This window comes from Sciurus vulgaris (genome assembly GCF_902686455.1).
Source record: "Sciurus vulgaris genome assembly, chromosome: 10".
Classification (NCBI taxonomy): domain Eukaryota; kingdom Metazoa; phylum Chordata; class Mammalia; order Rodentia; family Sciuridae; genus Sciurus; species Sciurus vulgaris.
In genome coordinates this window covers 61954021-61978611 of record NC_136470.1, presented here as the reverse complement: position 1 = coordinate 61978611, position 24591 = coordinate 61954021, and positions in this window count along the sequence as shown.

The window sequence follows — 24591 nt, the reverse complement described above, 5'->3', positions numbered from 1 at the left end:
CCTTCTCTAAAATTGTTCACCAGATCTTTTGGTCAAAGTGGTGAAGAATTGACTCAAACAGGAATATAACCAACAAATTAGAGTATATAGAAAATAGAACTTCAGGCTTCACAGACAGGATATAAGGAGTTGAAAACTTATTATGCAGGGAAGATAAAAATACCATGATCAGAATACATGAAAATTATGGGACCATGTTAAGAGATCAAACTAAAAACTCATTGGAATAGAAGAAGGTATGGAGATACAGGCTAATTAATAATTGCAGAAAAAATTTCAAATCTTAAGAATGAGATGTACATCCACATATAGGATTCATATAGAACCCCAACTAGACAAGATAAAAAAGACCCTCTCCAAGACACATCATAATTAATATGCCTAACAAATAAAATAAGGATAGACTACAAAAGAATGACAAAAGAAAACATGTCAATAAGGCTCACTTCTGACTTCTCAGCTCAGACTCTAAAACCCAGGAGGGCCTGGAATGGTATACTCCAAGTTGTGTAGTAAAAACAATTTCCAACAAAGATTATTACATCCAGAAACATTATAATTTAGAATTGAAGGAAAAAAAAAAAAAAAACTCTTCACAATAAGGATAAAGTGAGTCATGACCACTAAGCTAATAATACAAAAAAAATACTTTAAGAAATACTACATGCAGAAGTAAATTACTCAAAAACAAATCCAAGAACTCTCAAATGAATGAAAGTCACTAGATGAGCAGTTAATGAAAATTAAGAACAAATTAAATTTTAAAAAACAAAAAGTGACAAATAATAATAAACATCTCTCTGTAATAATCCTGAATGAGAATGCTCTCAACTCTCCAATTAAAAGACATACCTGGCAGAAAGGATTAAAAAACAAGACTCAACTATGTTCTGTTTATAAGACTCATCTCATGGACAAAGACATCCACAGGCTGAACGTAATGGAATAGAAAAGCATATTACACAAACAGAGTCTAAAAACAAACAGGAGTAATTACCCTCATATCTACTAAAGCGGATTTCAAGCAAAAGTTAATCAGAAGACACAAGGAGCTTATTATATACTGGTAAAGAGAACAATCCAATAAGAAAATATAACACTAGTAAATACTTGTACCCAGAATATTGGTACACCTAACTACATAAAAAAAAAATTTCTCAACACTAAGTCCCAGATAGAACCCAATATAATAATACTGGGTGATTGACCTAAGTAGAACTATAAGTCAAATGAACCTAAAAGGTGTCTATACAATATTTTATACAATAAAAAGAAAGTGAGGTTTCTTTTTTTTATCAGCAGCTCATGGAAATATCTCCAAAGTAAACCAAATTTTAGGTCACAAAGCTCATCTTATCAAATACCAAAAAAATGATAAAATCACTTGCATCTTATCAGATTGTAATGTAATAAAATTAGAAATCAACAGCAACAAAAACTATAGAAAACATATAAACATGTGGAAATTAAACAATATTATTATTATTATTACTATTACTAGTGGTGGTAGTAGTACTAGTAATAGTTATAGTAGTAGCAGTAGTAGGTATTGAACCCATAGGCACTTTACACTGAGCTATATACTCAGCCCAGGTTATATTTTAAGACAGGCCTCACCAAGCTATGTAGGGCCTCACTAAATTGCTGAGACTGGCCTTGAATTTACTATCCTCCTGTCTCAGCTTCCTGAGCCACTGGTATTACAGATGTGTGCCACTGTGCCCAGCACAATACTCTTAAATGAGGAGTGGACTATAGAAGAAATGAGAGAAGAATGAAAAAAATTCTAGAATCAAATGAAAATAATACACACATACCAAAATAGAACATACCAAATAATACAACAAATAATACCAAAGAATACAACATAATACCAACATACCGAAATCTCTGGGACAAAGAGAAAAGTATAGTATTAAATGCCCACATTCACAAATGAACAAACAAAAGTAAGAATGATCCAAAATAAACAATCTAATGCTAAGTCTAACATCCTGGAAAAGGCAACTAATTCCCAAACCAGTAGAAGACAGGAACTGAAAACTAATGAAATAGGGAATAAAAGTACAAAGAATAATGCAACAAAGGAGTTGTTTCTTTAAAAAAAAAAAGCAAGATTGATAAATCTTTAGCCAACTAACTAAAATAAAAAGAACATCCAAATCAACAAAATTAGACTGGAAAATAATGATATCGTCATAGACACTTCTAAAATTCAGAGGATCAGATCCAGAGGACTATTTTTGAAAACTTATATTCTAATGAATTGGAAAATCTAGAAGATATTGACAAATTTCAAGACATATAAGACCCACTGAAATTCAATCATGAGGATATAGAAAAGCTAAATAACAATATCAAGCAATGAGATCAAAGCAGTAAAAAAAAGACTTCCAACAAAGAAAACCCCAGGACCAGATAAATTTTCAGCCAAATTATACCAAAATTTTAAAGAACTAATGTCAATTTTCTCCAATTATTCTATGAATTAGAAGGGGAAGAAACACTCTTGAATTCATTTTAAGAAGCCAGTATCACTCTAATACTAAAGCTGACAAAGGCACATCAAGAAAACAATAGACCAATATCCCTGATGAACACAGACACAAAAAATATTTAATAAAATGGTACAAAACCACATTCAAAAGAACATTAAAAAGATAATGCACCATGATTAAATGTGTTCATCACAAGAATGCAAGATTGTTTCAGCATATGCAAATCAATAAATGTAATTCAGAACTTAGAATTAAGAACACAAACCATATGATCGTTAAAAGAGATGAACAAAAATGTTTTTGACAAAATCCAACACCTGCTCGTGTTAAAAATGCTGGAGAAACTAGGGATTAAAGAAATATACCTGGACATCATAAAGGCTATAAATGACAGACTCCAAGCCAGCATCATATTGAGTGGAGAAAAACTGATAGCATTTCCTCAATAATCAGAAGGAAGACAAGAATGTCCACTGTTTTACTTATTCAAAATAGTTCTTAAGACTAGCCAGAACCATTAGGCAAGAGAAAGGAAATTAAAGGGATACAAATAGGAAAAGAAATCAAACTGTATTTGTTGGTTGATGAAATCATTATCTACTTAAAGGTTAAAAGATTCTACCTGAGGATTTATAGAATTTATAAACCAATTCAGCAAAGTTGCAAGATACAAGATCAACATAAAAATCAATAGCTTTCCTGAAATCCAATAACAAATTTTATGAAAAATAAATCAAGAAAACTGTTGTGGTTTGGATGTCAGATATCACCCAAAAGCTCACATGTGAGACAATGCAGGAAGGTTCAGAGGAGAAATGATTGGGTGGTAAGAGTCTTAATCTAATCAGTGAATTAATTCCTAGTGGGATTAATTGAAGTGGTAGGGTGGGGCTGGAGGAGGTGGGAATTGGGGTGTGGCTCTGAGGTATATATTTTGTATCTGGAGAGTGGAGTCTCTTTCTGCTTCTGATCATCATGATTCGAGATGCTTCCCTCTGCCACCTTTTCTTGCCATGATGTTTAGCCTCACATTGAGTCCTGAGGAATGGAGCTGGCCTTCTATGGACTAAGACTAAGACCTCTGAAACTGTGAGCTCTCAAATAAACCTTTCCTCCCCTAAAATTGTGTTGTTCGGATCATTTAGTCACAGCAGCAAAAAAGCTGACTAAACCAAAAACTGTTTTGTACTTTGCATGAGAAATATCTGTCCTGATGCCTAATTTTTGTTTTGTTTTGTTTCCTATAGAGAATGAATTGTTTCATAAAACATCATCATCTACAACAATTTTATTGAGGTATAATTTGCATGCTATAAAAGTCATCCATTTTAAGTGTTTAAATAAATGACATTTGAGTAATTCATGGAGTTGTAAAATCTCCAACCAATTGTTTAAGAACATTTTTAATTACCTCATAAGGACCTTTCATGCTCATTTGTAGTTGAATCTATTCACGCCTCTAGCTTCAGGAAAATTACTAGTATTTTTGTCTCTATGTAATTGCCTTTTTTTTTTTCTTTTTTTTTTTTTTTTGCGGTGCTGGGGATCGAACCCAGGGCCTTGTGCTTGCAAGGCAAGCACTCTACCAACTGAGCTATCTCCCCAGCCCTAATTGCCTATTCTTGATATTTACATAAATGGAATCGAATAATATTTGGTCTTTTTTATCCTGGTGTGTGATTTGAGGTATGTATATACCACATTTGCTTATTCATTAATCAGTCAGTGGACATGTAGGTTGTTTCCTCTTTGAGGCTATTATGAATATTCACAAGTAAATCTGTGGTAGACATGTTTCTATTTCCATTTGGTTGATATTTAGCAGTGGAACTCCAGGATATGTGGTAAATTTATTTTTAATTTTTTAAGAAACAACCAATTTCCCAAAGATTCTTTAACACTTTAGATTACCAGAAATGTATAAGGATTTCCATTATCCCACATAAATGCTAACATTTGTTTATTTCTGGCTTTCTGATTACAGTCATTTTTGTGTTTGTGAAGTATTACCTCATTGTGATCCAGTACTTGATTCCGTAAACAAAGTTTTATTGGAACACATTCATTTGTTTATGTTTTGTCTATGGTTGCTTTCATTCTACAATGGTATACTTGAGTACTTGTAATAAAGACCACATTGTCCACAAAGTTTATAACATTTAACATTCAGCTTTGTGCAGAAAGTTTGCTGATGCCTGAAAATAGCTAGCCTGATGAACAACAAAAGAAAGAGGATAAATGAATCATCATTATAGGGAGTGAAACAGAGGTTGTCAAATAAGCATTGAAAAGATCATAATATGAAATTGACAAATATCCTAAAATATGGAACTTACCAAGTTGGTAAAATAAGAAAGCATAAATAGCCCTATGTGTAATTTTAAAAATTAAATTTATAGAAAAATCCACAGATTGAAAATTTAGACCCAAGCAATATTATTGGTGAATCTTTCCAAATCTTCAAGGAAGAAATAACATCAATCTTATACAAGTTTTTCAGAATTTCTAAATTTGTGTTTGAAAATAAATGAGAAATAATAGGAGAACACTCAACAAAGCAATAAGGCATGACTAGCCCCATCAGAAATTGAAGCATACCCCCAAATCCTCTATAATTAAAACAGATGGTACTCACATATGGCTAGTCAACCAGACTATTGGAACAGAACACAGAATCCAGAAATAGATTCAAACACATCTGAAAACTTAGTATAGGAAATAGGTGGTCTCTCAATTCACTCACAGATGGACTATTTAATAAACTGTGTTGGAACAACTGAATAGCCCTTTTGAAAAAAGATGAAAATTGACTCCATACTTCAAATCACACACCAGGATAAGTCTCAAATGGTTCACATTTCTGAAATAAACCTTTTACTTTTCTAATATAGTAGATTGATGAGCTACTTTTTAATTTGAGTGTGTAAAGACTATCTCAATATGATTGAAAATCTAAATATGACATACAGTAAGATTCAAGTCTATGAATTTAGTTACATAAAAATTATTATTAAAACATCAAGATAAAGCAAAAATGCAAATGATAAACAGTTAAGAATCAATTGGTAATATATACCTCACATAAAAATTGATAGATGAATAAAAAAATTGAAAATTTGGAAACTAACTGTTTCTGATCCAACATGTTAAGAGTTTGGAAGTCATTACTTAATTCTCAGAATAAGGAAGAACTAAACAAACTAAAGATCAACAATTTTTCATAGATTCCTTTTAGATTTGAAGTCACAGAATGAACTATAGCCCTAAAATATGAAAGGACAATATACAGAGAATCACAATTTCCTGGAATCTGAGGTAATTTATTGACCCTGTTAGAATCAATTAAATGATAATTGATCACTTTCTAGAAGTAGCATGGAAGTAGCAAGAAATATAAAAATGTAAGAGAGTCCAAGATATCAAGTCCTCAACATAAAGATTGGAGAAAAATCCCTTCATGCTACTGGTAAGGGAAGAGGAAAAGTTACCATTGTCAAATAAATCAAAGAGTTCATTCTTTTTAACACCAGTATACTTTCAAGGAAAACTATTTTATCAGAGCCTAACCTAATTGGGTTTCCCTCCAAGCTCAAATGACCTAGGGGAAGAGAAATATACAATTCCAGCCTTGTGTTAGTTAACTTCTTAGTTGCTGTGACAAAAACACCTGAGAAGAACAACTTAGAGGAAGAAAAGCTTACTTTAGGCTTATGGTTTTAAAGATCTCAGTCCATGATCAGCAGACTCCATTGCTCTAGACCTGAGATGAGGCAAGACATCATGGATGAAAGGCCTGGCAGCTGGGAATCAAAGTAAGACAGAAAGGAGCCAGGGGCAAGATATAGTTCGACTAAGCACAGTAATCTACTTCCTCTGGCCATGCTCCACCTACTTACAGTTACCATCCAATAATCCATTTGAATTATTAGTACATAATGTAGATTAATCCACTGATGAGGTTAGGGCTCTCATAATTCAATCTTTTCCCTCTGAACTTTGTTACTTTTTTTATACACGAACTCTTGAGGGACACTTTTAGATCCAAAGCATAACATGTTCCCTCTCATATTCTGGTCTCCTCTTAGTAGAAGAAAGTGGAGTTCTGAGAAGCCCTTGTGAAGGTCATAGACCAGGGACAAAACACACCAAAACCTAACATAAGATTAAAGGATGTTTCATCTTTCCTTTATAATACATTGCATCAATAGGGCTTCTACATAACAATGAAATTATAACTTGAAGAACTGCAAACCTCGCATCTTATCTGATAAAGAATCTCTAGAAAAGTCCAAAAAAAAAGAAAAGACAAAAATGAAGATGGTAGAGAAAATGTTAGTTACCAACACCTATGGTTACAGCAAAGAGTAAACACAGTCTAACTCCTACAGAAACAAACGTAAATCCTACTATTACCACCAGTTCCCCTATGCATCACATCCAGCTTTCAAAAAAAACTTTACTGGGAATGCTAAAAGATACAACAGTCTAGAGAGACAAAACATATTTCAGAATGCAGCTCAGATATGGCAGAGATTCTAGAATTATCAGACTAGGAAATTAAAATAGCTATGATTAATATTCTCAGAGCTCTAATGGAAAAAGAACAAAACATGTAAGAACCCATGGATAATGAAAGTAGATATATGGAAAGTCTAAAAAAGAAACAAAATAAAATGCTAAAAATAAAAACACTAACAGTAAAAAGACTTTGATCTGCTCATTAGAGGATGAACAAGGTGGAAGAATGTGAACTTTTTAAAATATGTTAACAAAAGCTTTCAAAACTGAAAATAAAAAAGAGAAGAAATGAAATAGAATCTCCAATAACTATTTGGTAACTACAAAATGTAGACAGAATAAATTATGAAGTAAATATATAAAAATGACTATAAAAATAAAAGAAACCATGCAATCAAGAAGAGATCTTGATCCATCTTGCAGCAGAGGCAGGAGAGAGACTTGCATGTCATCTGTAGGTTGGAAGAGGATGTGAGGACATTTTGATCTGTGCTCACCCAGTCGACTAGCCTGACACCCACCAGGTTCCCAGGGCCAGATCCAGCAGCACTTGCTGGAACCCCACAATAGCCCAGTCCCTGACTCCCTCTCTAATATGGCATCCACTGACTACCTGGTCGTGCGAGTTTGGCAATCAACAGGACCCTCCAGCACCCCAATCCCCAGTATCCCCCCAACACCAGCCACCAACCCAACCCAGGGTTTGCAGCTACTGTGGCTAGCCCACACATCCTTACCTGCCTGATACAGAACAGCTCCCATGACAGGCACACAGGTCCCTGCACACAGCCTTTAGGACCTATGGGGAGAAAGGCTCCTGATTGGGAATTCAAAAGGGTGGGGGTGGGAAAGATACAGTTTAGAGTCTAAAGTAAGGACCATTAATTACAGGACCACAGACAATGTAAGGGCTAAGACCAGGTTCCTATATTGCATGAGTGGACCCCAAAGGAGATTCCTGAGGTGTAGTCTTCCAATGGGGACTGGAAATTGCTACACCTCCAAGCAGAACTCCTGGAGGAAACTAACTCTACTACCCTAGTAACCTCTACCATCCTACGGGTGGAGATCCAGCAAAATCCAGATAACTCCACCTACCAGATGAGAAGGGAAGCAGAGAAGATATGAATTTCAACAGAAACAATTATTAAATTTTCCTTTGAGACTTCTTTCTTTCACTTCATTAGAAACTATAGACCCTTTGGCAAATTTACTGTTTATATTGTAGATAATAATCAAACACATCATTTCTGTTTATTGCAACAAGATTGTAAATGACTTAATAGGAAATATTTGACTTAAGACTGTATATTGTTTGTGTTGGGTACTGTTAATATTGATCTCCCCCTTAAAGGTGAGGTATTGGAAACCTGCAGGGACTATAAGTTTATAGGGTAGAAAGTATAATACCTCAGGTCCACACTGCTAGAGGAAGACACATGAGCAATATGAAAAAAAAAAAAAAGAAAAGAAAGTGCCCCAAACAAACCAAGATGCTACAATAATAGAATCCAATAGAAACACAGTAGAAGAAATGTCAGAGAAAGAGTTCAGAATGTACATAATTAAAATGATCTACAAAGTAAAGAATGATATAAGAGAGCAAATGCAGGCAGCAAAAATCACTTCAATAAAGAGATAAGAGAGGAAAGGCAGGTTGCAAAATATTGCTTCAATAAAGAGAGATTCTGAAAACAAGAGAAATCCTTGAAATGAAGGAAACAATAAAATAAAATAAAAATTCAATAGAAGGCATCACCAACAAACTAGATCACTTGGAAGACAGAACCTCAGGCAATAAAGACAAAATATATAGTCTGGAAACTAAAGTGGACCACACAGTGAAGATGGTAAGAAATCATGAACAGAACTTTCGAGAATTATGGGATAACATGAAAAGACTAAATTTAAGATGTATCAAGATAGAGAAAGGCACAGAGATGCAAACCAAAAGAAAGCACAACCTTTTCAATGAAATAATATCAGAAAATTTCCAAACACCAAAAGAATGAAATGGAAAATCAAATACAAGAGGTTTCCAGGACACCAAATGTATAACAGATCCACACCAAGCACATAATAATGAAAATGCCTAGCATTCAGAATAAGGATAAAATTTTAAAGGGCACAAGAGAAGAGTATCAGATTACATACAGGGGGAACCAACTCAGATCTCAGCAGATTTCTCAACCCAAACCTCAAAGTTACCAGGTCTTGGAAGAACATATACCATGATCTGAAAGAAAACGAATGAAGAATCTTATATCCAGCAAAATTAAGCTTCAGATTTGATGACAAAATAAAAACCTTAGATGATAAACAAAATTTAAAAGAATTTACAAATATAAAACCTGCACTACAGAACATTCTCAGCAAAATATTCCATGAGGAAGAAATGAAAAACAGTGAAAATCAGCAAAGGGAAGAACTGCACTAAAGGAAAAGCTAATCAAAGGAGAAACCAAGTCAAATTAAAAACCAAAAATAAACAAAAATGTCCATGAATACAAACCATATCTCAATAATAACCCTGAATATTAATGGTTTAAACTTAGTAATCAAAAAACATAGACTGATAGATTGGATTTTTAAAAAAGACCCAACAATACGCTGCCTTCAAGAGACTCACATTCTAGGAAAAAACATCCACAGACTGAAGGCAAAAGGATGGTAAAAAACATATCACTCACATGGACTGTGTAAACAAGCAGAGGTTTCCATTCTCATATCAGATAAAGTAGACTTCGAGCCAAAGTTACTCAAAAGGAATAAAGAAGGACATTTCATACTGCTTAAGGGAATCATACATTAACAAAGACATAACAATCATAAATATATATGCCCCAAACAATGGAGCATCTATGCACATCAAACAAACCCTTCAAGAATCAAATAGACCACAACACAATAATAACCACACCTCTCTCAACACTGGATAGATCTTCCAAACAAAAAATAAACAAAGAAACCATAGAACTCAAACATATAATCAACAATTTAGACTTAATAGACATATATAGAATATTTCATTCAATGAGCAAATGCACGTTCCTCTCAGCAGCACATGGATTCTTCTTTTAAAATAGATCATATGTTATGCCACAAAGCAACTCTTAGCAAATATAAAAAGAGATACTACCCTGGATGGATTTTATCACATCCTCATGGAATGAAATTAGAAATCAGTGTTAAAATAAAAAAATAGAAGCTAACCGAACACCTGGAGACTAAATAATATACTGTTGATGATGAATGGACAGCAGAAGACATCAGGGAGGAAATAAAAAGATTCTTAGAGATAAATGAGAACACCAATATAACATCAAAATCTCTGTAACACTATTAAGACAGTTATAAGAGGAAAGTTCATTGCATTGAGTTCAGTCATTAAAAGAATAAAAAGTCAACAAATATATGATCTAACATTACATCTCAAAGCCCTAGAAAATGAACTAATCAAGACCAATAATAGTAGAAGACAGGAAATAGTTAAAATCAGAGCTGAAATCAATGAATTTCAACAAAAGAAACAATTCAAAAAATTGACAAAATGAAAAGTTGGTTCTTTGAAAAAATAAATAAAATTGATAAACCCTTAACCATGCTAAAAAAGAGGAGAGAGAAAACTCAAATTATGAATATTTGTGGCAAAAAAGGAAATACCAGCATATAAACTACTGAAATACAGAAGATAATTAGAAACTATTATACCCCAATAAAATAGAATATCTTGAAGACATCAATAAATTTCTAGAGATATATGACTACTCAAACTGAATCAGGAAGACATATACAATTTAAACAGATCTATTTCAAGCAATGAAATAGAAGACACCATCAAAAGCCTACCAACCAAGAAAACACCAGGACCAGATGGATTCTCAGCTGAGTTCTACAAGACCTTCAAAGAAGAACTAATACCAATACTCCTCAAATTATTCCATGAAATAGAAAATGTGGGAACCCTTTCAAACTCATTCTGTGAGGCTAATACCACCCTGATTGATACCAAAGCCAGACAAAGATACATCAAGGAAATAAAACTTTAGACCAATATCCCTGATGAACATAGATGCAAAAATTTTCAACAGAATTCTGCCAAATTGCACACAAAAGCATACAAAAAGACAATGCATCACGATCTATTGGGGTTCATCCTAGGGATGCAAGGTTGGTTCAACATTTGGAAACCAATAAACCTAAGTCATCTCATCAATAGACTTAAAGTTAAGAATCATATGATCATCTCGATAGATGCAGGAAAAGCATTTGACAAATATAGCAACACCTCATGTTCAAAACACTAGAAAAACTAGGGATAGCAGAAACATACCTAAACATGGTAAAAGTCATATATGATAAACCGCTGGCCAACATCATTCTTAAGGGAGAAAAATTGAAAACGTTCCATCTAGAAACTGGAATAAGACAGGGATGCTCTTCTATTCAACACAGTCCTGGAAACTCTAGCCAGAGCAACTAGACAAAAGAAATTAAAGGGATATGAACAGGAAAAGGAGAACTCAAACTATCACAATTGACTGATGACATGATTCTATACTTAGAGGATCAAAAAAATTCCACCAGAAAATTTCTAGAACTAATAAATGAATTCGGCAAAGTAACAGGATATAAAATCAACCCTCGTAAATATAATGCATTTCTTTTCATAAGTGATGAATCCTCTGAAAGAGAAATTAGGAAAACTACCCCATTCACAATAGCCTAAAAAATAAAATAAAATACTTGGAAATCAATCTTGGGAACAATAAGGAAAAAAATTAAAGAAGACCTTAGAAGATGGAAAGATCCCCCGTGTTCTTGGATAGGCAGAATTAATATAGTCAAAATGTCCATACTACCAAAAGCATTATACAGATTTAATGCAATTCCAATTAAAATCCCAATGACATTCCTAATGGAAATAGAAAAAGCAACCATGGAATTCATTTGGAAAACTAAGAGACCCAGAATAGCCAAAGCTATCCTTAGCAAGAAGAGTAAAACAGGAGACATCACAATACTAAACTTTGAACTATACTACACAGCAATAGTAACAAAAGTGGCATGGTATTGGCACCAAAATGGACAAGTAGACCAACAGTACTAAATAGAAGACACAAAGACAAACCCTTGTCAATATGGTTATCTCATACTAAACAAAGGTGCCAAAAACATACATTGGACAAAAGATAGCCTATTCAACAAATGGTGCAGGGAAAACTGGAAATCCATATGTAACAGAATGAAATTAAACCTCTATCTCCCGCCCTGCACAAAAATCAACTTAAAGTGAATCAAAGTCTTAGGCCCTAGAACAGAGACCCTGCACCTAATAGAAGAAAAATAGGCCAAATATTCATCATGTCAGCTTAGGAACTGAATTTTTAACAAGACTCCTAAAGAGCAAAAAGTAAAATTAAGAATCAATAAATGGGATGAATTCAAACTAAAAAACTTCTCAGCAAAGGAAACAGTCAATAATGTGAAGAAATAGGGCCTATAGAATGGGAAAAACCTTTACCATATGCACCTCAGATATAGCATTAATGTCCAGGATATATAAAGAACTAAAAAAACTTAACACCAAAATAACAAATAACGCAATCAATAAGTGGCCTAAGGAACTGAAGAGACATTTCACAGAAGAAGAAATACAATAGATCAACAAACATGAAAAAACATTCATTATCTCTAGCAATAGAGAAATGCAAAATCTAAACTAAGATTTCATCCCACTCCAGTTTGAATGGCAATTATTAAGAATACATCAACAAAAAGTGTTGGTGAGGATGTGAGGGAAAAGGTACACTCATACATTGCTGGTGGGACTGCAAATTGGTGCAATCATTCTGGAAAGCAGTGTGGATATTCCTCAGAAAACTTGGAATGGAACCACCATTTGACCCAGCTATCCCCCTGCTCTGTCTATACCCAAAGGATTTTAAATCAGCATACTACAGTGAGGCAGCCACATCAACATTTATAGCAGCTTAATTCTCAATAGCCAAGCTATGGAACCAACCTAGATGCCCTTCAATAGATAAATGGATAAAGAAACTGTGGTATCTACTCAGCCTTAAAGAAGAATGAAATGATGGCATTTTCAGGTAAATGGATGGAGTTGGAGAATACCATGCTAAGTGAAATAAGCCAATCCTAAAAAGTCAAAGGCCAAATGTTTTTTTTCTCTGACATGTGTATGTTGATCCATAATGGGGGCAGGGAGGCAAGGGAAGAATGGAAGAACTTTGGATTGGGTAGAGGGGAGGGTGGGGAGGGAAGGGGTTATGGGGGTAGGAAGGATGGTGGAATGAGACAGAAATTATTACCCTATGTACAAGTAAGATTGTATGAATGGGGTGACTCTGCATCATGTACAACCAGAGAAATGAAAAATTTTGCTCTATTTATGTACAATGAGTCAAAATCCATTCTGCTGTCATACATAACTAATTAGAACAAATTTTAAAAATGGGAAAATAAATAAAACAAGTTGTGGAGAGGAATAAAATGGATCAATCCCCTCCTCTTTCAATCCCAAATCCATGGAGGCAATTACTTGTAAAACCTATTTCTGTTTTACAATCTGTGGTTATTGCAGTAACTTAAGTTATATCTTCAGACTTCCAATAATTAATTGATCAGTTTGACATTAGCTATTGACATATTTACTGAATATTAATTTATATGAACTTCAAAAGAAACAAGAAGATAAAGGAAATTTTATTCATAGTATTAAATTTATAAATATTATAAATTTATAAATTAGTATTTATAAATTTATAGTATTTATTTACAGTATTAAAAGAAATTTTTTAAAAAATCTTGAAATTTGTCATCCCATGAAATTATCTTTCTTTCTATTTTTGTGAAATTATCTTTGGAAAGTTAAAAAGTAATAAGGACTATCTCAAACCAAATGCACACCAAGGCAGTTTGTTACCATAGAACTGCCTTGAAAGAAAAGGTAAAAGAAATTCCTTAGAGGGAAGGAACATAATATGAGTCATAAATCTAAGTCCACACACAAAAAGGAAGAGAATTAAAGAAAGAATACATTAGGGTAAATTCAATTTTTGCATTTTAAAATCCTAATTAATCTAACACATAACCAGTCAAAATAAATGGCAACAATGTACTAGATGAATATAGCTTATTGATAAATGACATGAGGGACTTCAATATGGTGAGGCACTGTTACCAAGTACCCACATTGCATATGATAAGGCTTATTGATATTTCAAAGTGGGCATTGCATTTCTGTTATATGGGTGTTCATTTGTACTAAAAAACTAACTCTTCTGATTCAGATACTACAATAAATTCAGCAGGCTGATGTTTTGGTTCCTTTTATCCTGCTGTAACACTATACCACTAGCTAGGAAATTTATTTTCTCATCGTTCTAAAGATCAAGATGCCATCATGTGCTTGAAATTTCTTGTTGCATTCTTGAATGGTGGAAGAGAGAAGGCAAGAGAGAGTGAGCCCATCCCCACCACCCTTCTTATAAAGGCATTGATCCATTCCTGGGGGTGAAGCCTCATGATCTTAATACTTTCCAGAGGCCTCACCTCCTAACCAGCTTGTTGGGGATCAAGTTTCCAACACAAAGATAAATTACAATAATTCTGTAACTATCTGATTCTGTTCCCTCCCTTCTATCACTCATTCTTAATCAAATTGAAAACTATTCAACATGATTGTTATTATTTATGACTATATATTAACATGATTTTTTCTGATGCCTCCTGTGACTGAGATTCCTTTCTTAAAGAAATATCTATGGAACTGAGCAGACACTTCACAGAAGAACACAATTGGTCAATAAATATATAAAAAACATTCAACATCTCTAGTAATTAGAGATATTGGAGTGTTGACCCTAAGTTTTCTCAGTGTTTTGGGCCTAGTTTCTAGATCTTTAGTCCACTTTGAGTTGATTTCTGTGCGAACTGAGGGAATATGGGCCTAGTTCCACTCTTTTACATATGAGTACTCAATTTTCCCAGTACTATTTGTTTAAAAGGCTATCTTTTTTCCAACATATGTTTTTGACATCTTTGTTGAAAATCAGGTGACTGTATCTATGTGGGTTACCCTCTGCCTTCTGTTCTATTCCAGTAGTCTGCATATCTGTTTTGATGCTGTACCATACTGTTTTTGTTTCTCTAGCTCTGTGGTATAATTTTAGATCAGGTATTGTGATGTTAAAGAACACTTTGGCTATTCTGGGTCTTTTATTCTTTTAAATAAGTTTTAAGACTGTTTTTCTAGTTCTGTGAAGAATGTCATTGATATTTTGATGGGGATTCCATTAAATCTGTAAAGGTTTTGTTAGTATGAACATATTGACAATGTTACTTTTGCTTATACAGCATAGGAGAATTTTTCAACTTTTAAAGTCTTCAATTTCTTTTTTCAGTATTCTATAGTGTTCATTGTAGAGGTGATTTTTACCTCCTTGGCTAGAATTATTCCAAAGTTGTTTTTATTTTCTGAGATTATTGTGAATGGGATAGTTTTCCTAATTTTTCAGTGGGTTCATTATTGAAGTACAGAAAAGCTATTGATTTTAATATGTCAAATTTGAATTCTGATATTTGCTGAATTTGTTTACTTGTTATACAAATTTTCTGGTGAAGTTTTTTGGATCTTCTGGGTACAGGATCATGTCATCAGCAGAGATCATTTGACTCCTTTTTATATCTGTATCCCTTTTATGTTTTTCTTTGCCTGATCACTGTGGCTAGAGTTTCAAGAGTAAGTGTGGTAAAAATGAACATTCTTCTTTTGTTTCTGATTTTAGAGCAAAATATTTTTAGTTTTTCTCCATTCAATGTGATGTTGGCTTTTGGTTTGTCATATACACTCATTATAATGTTGAGATAATCTCCTTCTATCCCTAGTTTCTCCAGCATCTTTAATATGAACATTTGTTGGATTTTGCCAAAGGCTTTTTTGTGCATCTATTTGAATGATCATATGTTTTTGTTCTTAATTCCATTTCTGTGGTAAATTACTTTAATTGATTTACATGTTTTGAACCAACCTTGTATCCCTGGGATAAAATGCACTTGATCATGGTGTGTTATCTTCTTAATTTATTTTACAATGTAGTTTTCTAATATTTTATTGAGAATTTTTGTATCTACATTCATCAGGGATGTTGGTCTGCAGTTTTCTTTCCTTGATGCATCTTTGTGAGATTTTGGTATTAGAATGATATTGGCTTCATGGAGTTCATTGAAGAGTGTTCCCTCCCCATCTGCTGCCAGAACTCACCAGAGAATTCATCTGGTTCTGGGTTTTTCTTTGCTGAAAGTTTTTAAATTGCTGCTTCAAACTCATTGCTTGATATTGGACTGATGAGGTTTTCTATATCTTCATGTTTTAATTTGGGAAGTTCTGTGTCTAGAAACTGGTCAAGATCTTCTAGATTTTCCTACTTATTGAATAGAAATTTTCAAAATAGTTTGTAACAATCCTTTGGATTTCAGTAGTATCTGTGGTGATATTCCTTTTTTCATCTCTAATTTTGTTGATTTGAGTCTTCTTTTTTACTTTCGTTAGTATGACTGAAGGTTTATCAATCTTGTTTATTCTTTAAAAGAATCAACTCTTTGTCACATTGATCCTTTGTAGTTTTTTTTTTTTCTCTCAGTTTCATTAATTTTGATTCTGATCTTAATTATTTCTTATCTCCAACTGGATTTTGAATAAGGTTGTTGTTCCATTTCAAGGGACTTCAGGTCAAACATTTGATTACTTATCTGAGATCGTTCTATTTTTTTTTTAATGTTCACATTTAATGCTATAAACTTTTCTGTTAGCTCTGCTTTCACAATGTCCCAAAGATTTTGATACCCTGTATCCTTCTTTCAATTGTTTCTAGGAATTTTTTTATTTCTCACCTGATTTCTTCTATGACTCATTCCTCATTCAAAACTGTATTATATATATTAAGTGATGCCTCTTTTTAATTTTGTTATTGATTCCTAATTTAACTTCATCATAATCTGGTAGGATTCAAGGAGTTATCAGTTTCTTTTTCATTTGTTAATACTTGCTTTGAATCCTAAAATATGGTCTATTTTAGAGAAGGCTCCATGTGCAGCTGAGAATAATGTGAATTTGTTGGTGGATGGAATATTGTATAGATGTCTATTAGGTTGATTTGAAATAACTAAAAAATACATTTTTTTTAAGGTCTAAAGAGTATTTAGTTTATGTCTGGGTGACCTATCAGTGAGAGAGGTATGTTGAAATCATCCAGTATTATTTTATTATGGTCTATTTGATTCTTTATATTGGGTACGGTTTATTTTATTTATGTAGGTGCACCAACATTAGAGGCATAAATATTTACAATCATTATTGTGGGAAGCCATCCTTACCTAGCAGAATCAGAGAGGCTGAGCCTCAGGACACAGAGGCCTGACTTCTCAGAACTGGCTGACACGGAGAACTGTCCCAGACTGCCAGGAGTATGTGGCACTGTGGGAGTGGTTCCTGCCTGGTTATATGGTAGTTTCCCTGGGCAAATTGACTCCCCTACCTCCACCCCATCCTGTCCATCACAGAAGCAGCTCCTCCCATTCCAGGCCTCTTTACCTGTGTGACCAGAAATAAAAGAGAGTTGGGCTACTCCATGTTGTTGAGGCCAGTTCTGGTATGGCCGGATCCATCACACCCCTTCTCATTTAAAAAGAGTATCAGCTCTTGTGTGTTTATTGATTAGATAAGTTTATGGGTAATTGATTGATTTATAGTCAACATTGTCCTCCAGCAGTTAACCCTTTACTCATCCATGCTGGACATCATTGAGAAACCTTCACACATTATGAATTCTTGTTGGATGATTCCCTTAACATGTATGAAGTGACCTTCTTTGTCACTTCTCGTTAATATTGGCTTGAAGTCTACTTTGTCAGACATGAGGATGATTCCTCCTGGTTGATTTTAATCTCTATTTGCATGGTATATCTTTTTCCATACTTTCACCTTCAGTCTGGGTATGTCTTTGCCTATACTATGAGTGTCTTGTAAATAACTTTTGGTTAGGTCTTGCTTTATTTATGCATTCTGCAATCTATCTCTTTTGATTGAAAAATTTAGACTACTTACATTTATTGAACAGAATTAGTTTTTATTTCCTGTCATTTTAATTTATTTCTGATTCTTAATCCAGACTTGATTCTCCTTTAATTGACTATTCATCTAATGAGATTCTTCCATATGCTGGTCAGATTCTTATGTATATTTTTAATTTCTTTCATGTGAAATATCTCATTGAGTATATTTTGTATGATTGGCTTAGTGGTTATGAATCCTTTTAGTTTCTGTTTATCATAAAAAAATCTTTATTCTACCTTCAATTCTGTAAGATAGGTTATACTGGATATAGTAATTTTGGTTGGAAACCGTTATCTTTCAGGATTTAGTATATGTTATTCCAAGACTGCTGGCTTTTCGGGTCTGGGCTGAGAAATAAATACAAATTCTAATTGGCATACCTCTAAATGTTACATGCTATTTTTGTCTTGCAACTTTTCAAATTCTATCCTTGTTCTCTGTGTTAAGCATTTTAATTATAATGTGTCTTGAAGAGGATCTTTTCTGATCTTGTCTATTTGGGGTTCTAACTTGCCCTTGTATTTGTATTTCCATCTTATTCCTAAGTTTTGGAAAATTTTCCTGATATTATTTTATTGAAAAGATTGTACATTCCTTTAGTTTTTATTTCTGTTCCTTCATTTATGCCAACGATTCTTATATTTGATTTCTTAATGTTATCCCATATTTTTCAAATATTCTGGTCATAGTCTCTTAATACCTTTTATTTATTTTCAAGATTATACACTTTTTCATCAAGATATGCAAATTTTCTTCAAAGTGGCCAAATCTATTGGTGATGCATTCAATTGAATTTTTAATTTGATTTATTAAGTCATTTCCAAGATTTCTATTTGATATTTCTCTTTATTGAAATGTTCTTTCACTTTCTGTATAGTCTCTTTTAGCTCATTCCTTAGATATTTTTTAGGTCTTTGAATGTTTCAATTATCAACTTTCTAAATCTTTATCTGGCTTCTCCTATACCATGGTATCCATGGGATCAGTTGTATTGTGAGTTATTTGGGGTTGCTCACATTCCTTTAAATTGTCATATTGCTAGTATTTCCACTCATCTTCTGGGATGATTCCCTATTCTATTTTTATACTGGTTACTTTTAGTGAGTTGATTTCTCTTTACCATGTGGCCTGTGTTGGGCAAAGGTTTTAGTGTCAATATTTCCACCCAATTTGAGCTCACAATGTCCAAACTCTAATATCATGTTAAGAGGAGAAACTAGTTCCTTGTAATTACACTTCAAAACAATCACTTCTACTAAAAAAAAATCTTGTGAACAATGGCTGCAGAAACCCACTAATCTACTGTTCTTGCTCAGGTTTTTGAAGTAGGGTGTTTTCTTTCTGGGATTTTGGTTATTGTACAGTTTGTTTATTCTCAAAGAGGAACCAAATCAGTCACACTTGTTAGGGGAGTGTGTATTCAGAATTTCATTGCAAGTTTTCACTCTATTCTTGGCTGAATAGCCCTGATGTGCTGCCCCTTTTCTGGAACTGTCAGTCTTGCAGGGGTGCAGAGATTGTCAGCTTATCCTCCACCTATTTCTAGCATTGCAGAAGAGGACTCAGAGCTTACCAGATTTGGTCTGAATTTAATGGATCTCAGTTTTCCACCCACACAAAATCAGCCAATCTCCTTAACTCAAGTTCAGATAACCTGTTTCAGGTGAAAGGATTCTTTTCTCTTAGCTTTTTACACTACATTTTCCAGTGTCCAAATGCTGTTAGATTCAATGTTGGGAAGTTGCTATGATATTCAGGCTTCCTTTCAACTACTTTACTCCATTCCCCTAAGGGACAGACTACATGGATTAAAAGTATGTTGAAATATAGTTCATTAAGTTTAAACGAGTTGGGGTATGAAGGTAAAAGAAAGGTTGAAATATTTTAAAGGTGAGAGGTGAGAAAGTGGAAGCCAGGTTATGCAGCAAGGACCTGAAGAAGAAAGAAATGAAGTAGAAGAGAAAGAATAAGAGTTTTTTGCTATTAGAGGGAAAGGAGAGAAAAAGTAAGAGTAATAAAATAAGCAAACGACTAATTAGAACAAATTAAAAAATAAAACAAGCAAACGAATAAAGCATAATACCACCTCCACCACCTCCATATCAAATAACAAAAATAAAAAATAAAAAAAAAATCCAAATAAACAACAAAAAACCCCAATAACTGACAACAAAATTACTAACTTAGAAAAACAAGAAAAAATAGTAAAAGATTATGAAAAGAAATGATGAAATAGGGGGAAAAACCCTAGAAACATGTCTATATGTATACACATGAGTCAATCAGCAAATGCAGCCAGAAGAACAAATAAAAAATTAATAATAAAAAATGAAAAGAAAAGAAGATCATTTCTTAATTAAAAATTCTTAAATTTTTCCACAGGGGTAGCACAAAGTTGAGTAATTACAGCCTATTCCACACTGTCCTTCCATCCCTTTCTTCTTGGGCTATGCATTTCCTAGAGGGAGCCAGGTCAGGTTGATATTAAACTGAACCTCCTTTGGTGAGTTTTATCATTCTGCCTGCTAGAGTAGATTATAAGTGTACCTGGTTGAAATGACTCTCAGCTTTGTTCGCTAGTACAGGGTGGATGGAACTAGAAGTACCTTCTGGTAGAATTTTGTCCAGACATCTTAGATCGATATTCTTCCTGGTTGGAAATGGTGCAGAGATCTGCTTGGGAAATTCTGGCTGCTGGGGACAAGTTCTAAACAGAACATTGGACCTTTATTTGGGTATATATATTCCAGTGTACTTAAATCCTTGCACCCCTAAGGTTGAGTAGATGTTCACCTTGGCGGGGTGTTCCAGTTTCCAGCTTCCCAGAATTCAACTTATAAGGTGGAATGACAAACCATTCTGGGTGTATGATGCATGGCAGGTTTCTTATTACCCACCCCCCCAAATAAAAATTTTGCCTAACATTCTATCAATTGCTAATGAAGGGTATTAGAAGTCTTTCATATTGTGTTTTTTTTAAATCCTTGAATGACATTTTTACTATTGCTCTAGGGATTACAATATTACCTAATCTTTCACACTCAGAGTTAATATTGTACCACTCAGAATAAACTAGAAATCTTACAGCCATGTGGTTTCCTCCTGCCATAGACCTTTATGTTATCACCATTTTATATATTTATATCTTCATTCTTTCTTTGAAAACCTAGATAATTGTGTAACTATTGCTTTCAACACAATTACATATTTTGAAGAATATGTAGGAAGCAATGATATTTTATATGTATCCAGATATTTGCCATTTGTTTTGCTCTTCCTTTATTATTGAATCTCCAAGTTTATCTCTGCTATCACTTTCCTTCCACCTAAATTAGTTCTTTTCAATATTTTTTTTTTAATGAAGGAACTTAGCTAATGATGAATTCTCTTAGTTTTCCTGCATCTTAGATTATCATTGTTCTGAAGGTTGTTTTTGCTGGATTGGATTAAGAAATCTTTCCTTTCATCACTCTGAAAATGTGCTACTGACTTCTAGTGCCCCCATAGTTTCTGATGAAAAATTTGTGATCATTGGTATTACTTTGGAGCATCTTTATACATTTTTACTTTTTTTCAGAAATTTGATTATACATCAAGGCATGATTTCTATTTTAGTCTATTGTGTTAAACCCTATTTCTCTCAAATATATACATATGTATGCTTCACTATATCTGGACATGTTCATCAATTATTTCTTCTGCCACTATTTTTTGCCTTCTCCAGAACTTCGGGAACATGAGGTTAGGCTTTTGATATTTCTTACAAATCCATTTGGCTCTATTCATTTTAAATCTTTGTTCTTTCCTTTCTTTATATTTGTTGGTTTCTATTCATCTATCTTTAAGTCCACTGACTCATATTTCATTTTCTTTCTTTGAAGTGTACTGATGAATTTGTTTTTAATTTTAGAAATTGTATTTTTCAAGTCTAGCATTTCTATTTTGTTAATTTTGCAGGTTTGATTTCTCTGCTGGGCAATTCTATTTATCCATTCCTTTCAAGTGTATTTTCTTTTATCTCAGGGAGTACAGTTATAGTAGCTGCTTAAAAGTCTTTATCTCATATTTTAAATTCCAATTCATTTTGCAAATGATATTTGTACGTTATTTTGTCACTTGAGAATTAGTCACATTTTCTGAGAAGTTTCTGATTGTGTTCTGTATATTGTGAAATGTTATGTTGTGTAGACTCGGAGATCTGTATAATCCTCTGGTGAATATTAATGCTTTGTTTAAGCAGGTAATCAACTCATTAGGTTCAGACTACAAATACTGCCTCATACCTTGGTTGTGGTGCACATCTCTTTTGCATTCTCTAAGTTTTTGCTCTGCTGTTTTGGGTCTTTTCCATGCATCCATTCTTCAGGCATGAGCCAGAGATCTGCAAATTTACATGCATAATTAAGGGATCCCTTCTCTAAGTCTTTCTGATTGGGGATTTTCTTCCTTATGCTCCAAACCCCATAATTTCCTTTTACTGATTTCTCTGGGCAGAAAGATAAGGTTTCTATTGTAGTTTCAGTGGTCTGCACTTTTCATCCCACAGCTCAGTCAACTAGGGTTGTGCACCAGATAAGATCAGCATGAAGGACAAAAAGCAAACTGGGAAATTCATTTTTGTGCTTCCTTCCTACAGTTCTGATTTCTCCCATGATCTTCTTGCTTTTGTTTATTTCAGAGCCATGGATATTGTTTTATACTTTGTCTATAGTTTTTGTTGTAAACAATTAGAGAGAGAAGCTCTAGGGGATTTATGTATACATGCCAGCAAAGGAAATGATATACACATATCTTTTAAAGCTTATAATATTTTCATGTTTAAATTGTTAATATAAAATAAGTTTCTCTTTCACTATATGTTTGTGTCTCCTAATTGGTTATTATTCTATAGTTGAAGGACATTTATTTGTACCTTAACTTTATATTTTCCTTTTTATTTCATTTATGTTAATTTTAACATTGAGCTTTAGAGTTATTTTATAACTGAAAAGATGTTTTGCTTCTTTTTTCAAATTTTCATGTTTCATCATTTTTTTCTTACCTAATTGTACTAATATGTTGTTAAATAAGAGAAGGGATATTGGATATCTTTATATCTTTACCTTTTTTACTTTTGGTACCAGGGATTGAACCCAGGGGCACTTAACCACTGAGCCACATCCCAGCCCATTTTTAAAGTATTTTATTTTAAGACAGGGTCTCACTAAGTTGCTTTGGACCTTTCTGCGTTGCTGAGGCTAACTTGGAACTTGCAATCCTCTGGCCTCAGCCTCCTGAGCTGCTGGGATTACAGGTGTACATCACCACACCTGGCTCTTTAATTATTTACAACTTCAATTGGACCATCTCTAAAGTTTCCCTAATAAAATAATACAGTTCTATAACTGAGTTGTAAACATTCACTGCTAAGTAATCTTACCGAGTGTATATTTTTTAATAAAAATTGATGTTAAATTTTGTTATAGGTCTTTGTAGATCTATAAACTTATATTATTTCCCCTTAGATATTAGTGAGTGGTATTGATAGTTTTCCTAACGCAGTCATGTCCACTAAATGATGAGGAACCGTGTTCTAAGTATTGTGTCAGTGGACAGTTTCATCACTGTGAGAACCTCATGGACTATATATATTTACACAAACCCTGATGGCATGTAGGTCGATCATTCATAGTGGTTCTTGATGCAACTAAGAGAGACAGTAGTCATGATAACATGTATGAGGCAATTGCTGGCCTAACACAGCAGGCTATTTTACAGCAAACTTTTTTATAAGTATAAATAATGATGAAAGTATAGTATAGTAAATACAAAAATTAATAGCATAATCATTTATTATTCTTAAGTATTATTTGCTGCACATAATCATATATACTCTACTTTAATATAACCTGGTAACACAGTAAGTTCATTCACACTAGCATCACCACAAACACAAGAATAAAAGAATAAAATGGGTTGTACTATGACATTATGATCAAAATGTTATGTGTGCTATGCATGACACACATGCATACTGGTTTTGGTGGTGTTGATAATCCTTTTATACTATTATTTTTACTGATTCCTTAATTCTTTATTTGCCTTGCTTAGTAAAGATATCTTTAAATAGATTTCACAGGTACAGTGAATAGGTCATATATTTTATGAACCTTTTCATATCTAAAAGATTGTTTTCTGTTGCCTTCACACCTGAATGACAACATTTTCTGACTCAAACTTTTAGGTCACAACATTGTTTACTATTTTGTGTTTGTATGGTGTTCAGTGTCAAAGAAGTTTAAGTTTTGTCTGGTTCTTTTCTTTTATAAATAACTTGATATTTGTTTATTTTTGTTGTTGCCTTACCTTTAAGTATCAATGTCATATTTACTCTGTTTAAAATAATTTAGTAGATTTCCTTTTTATTATATCTTGGTGAACATTTAAAAAATCATTGAA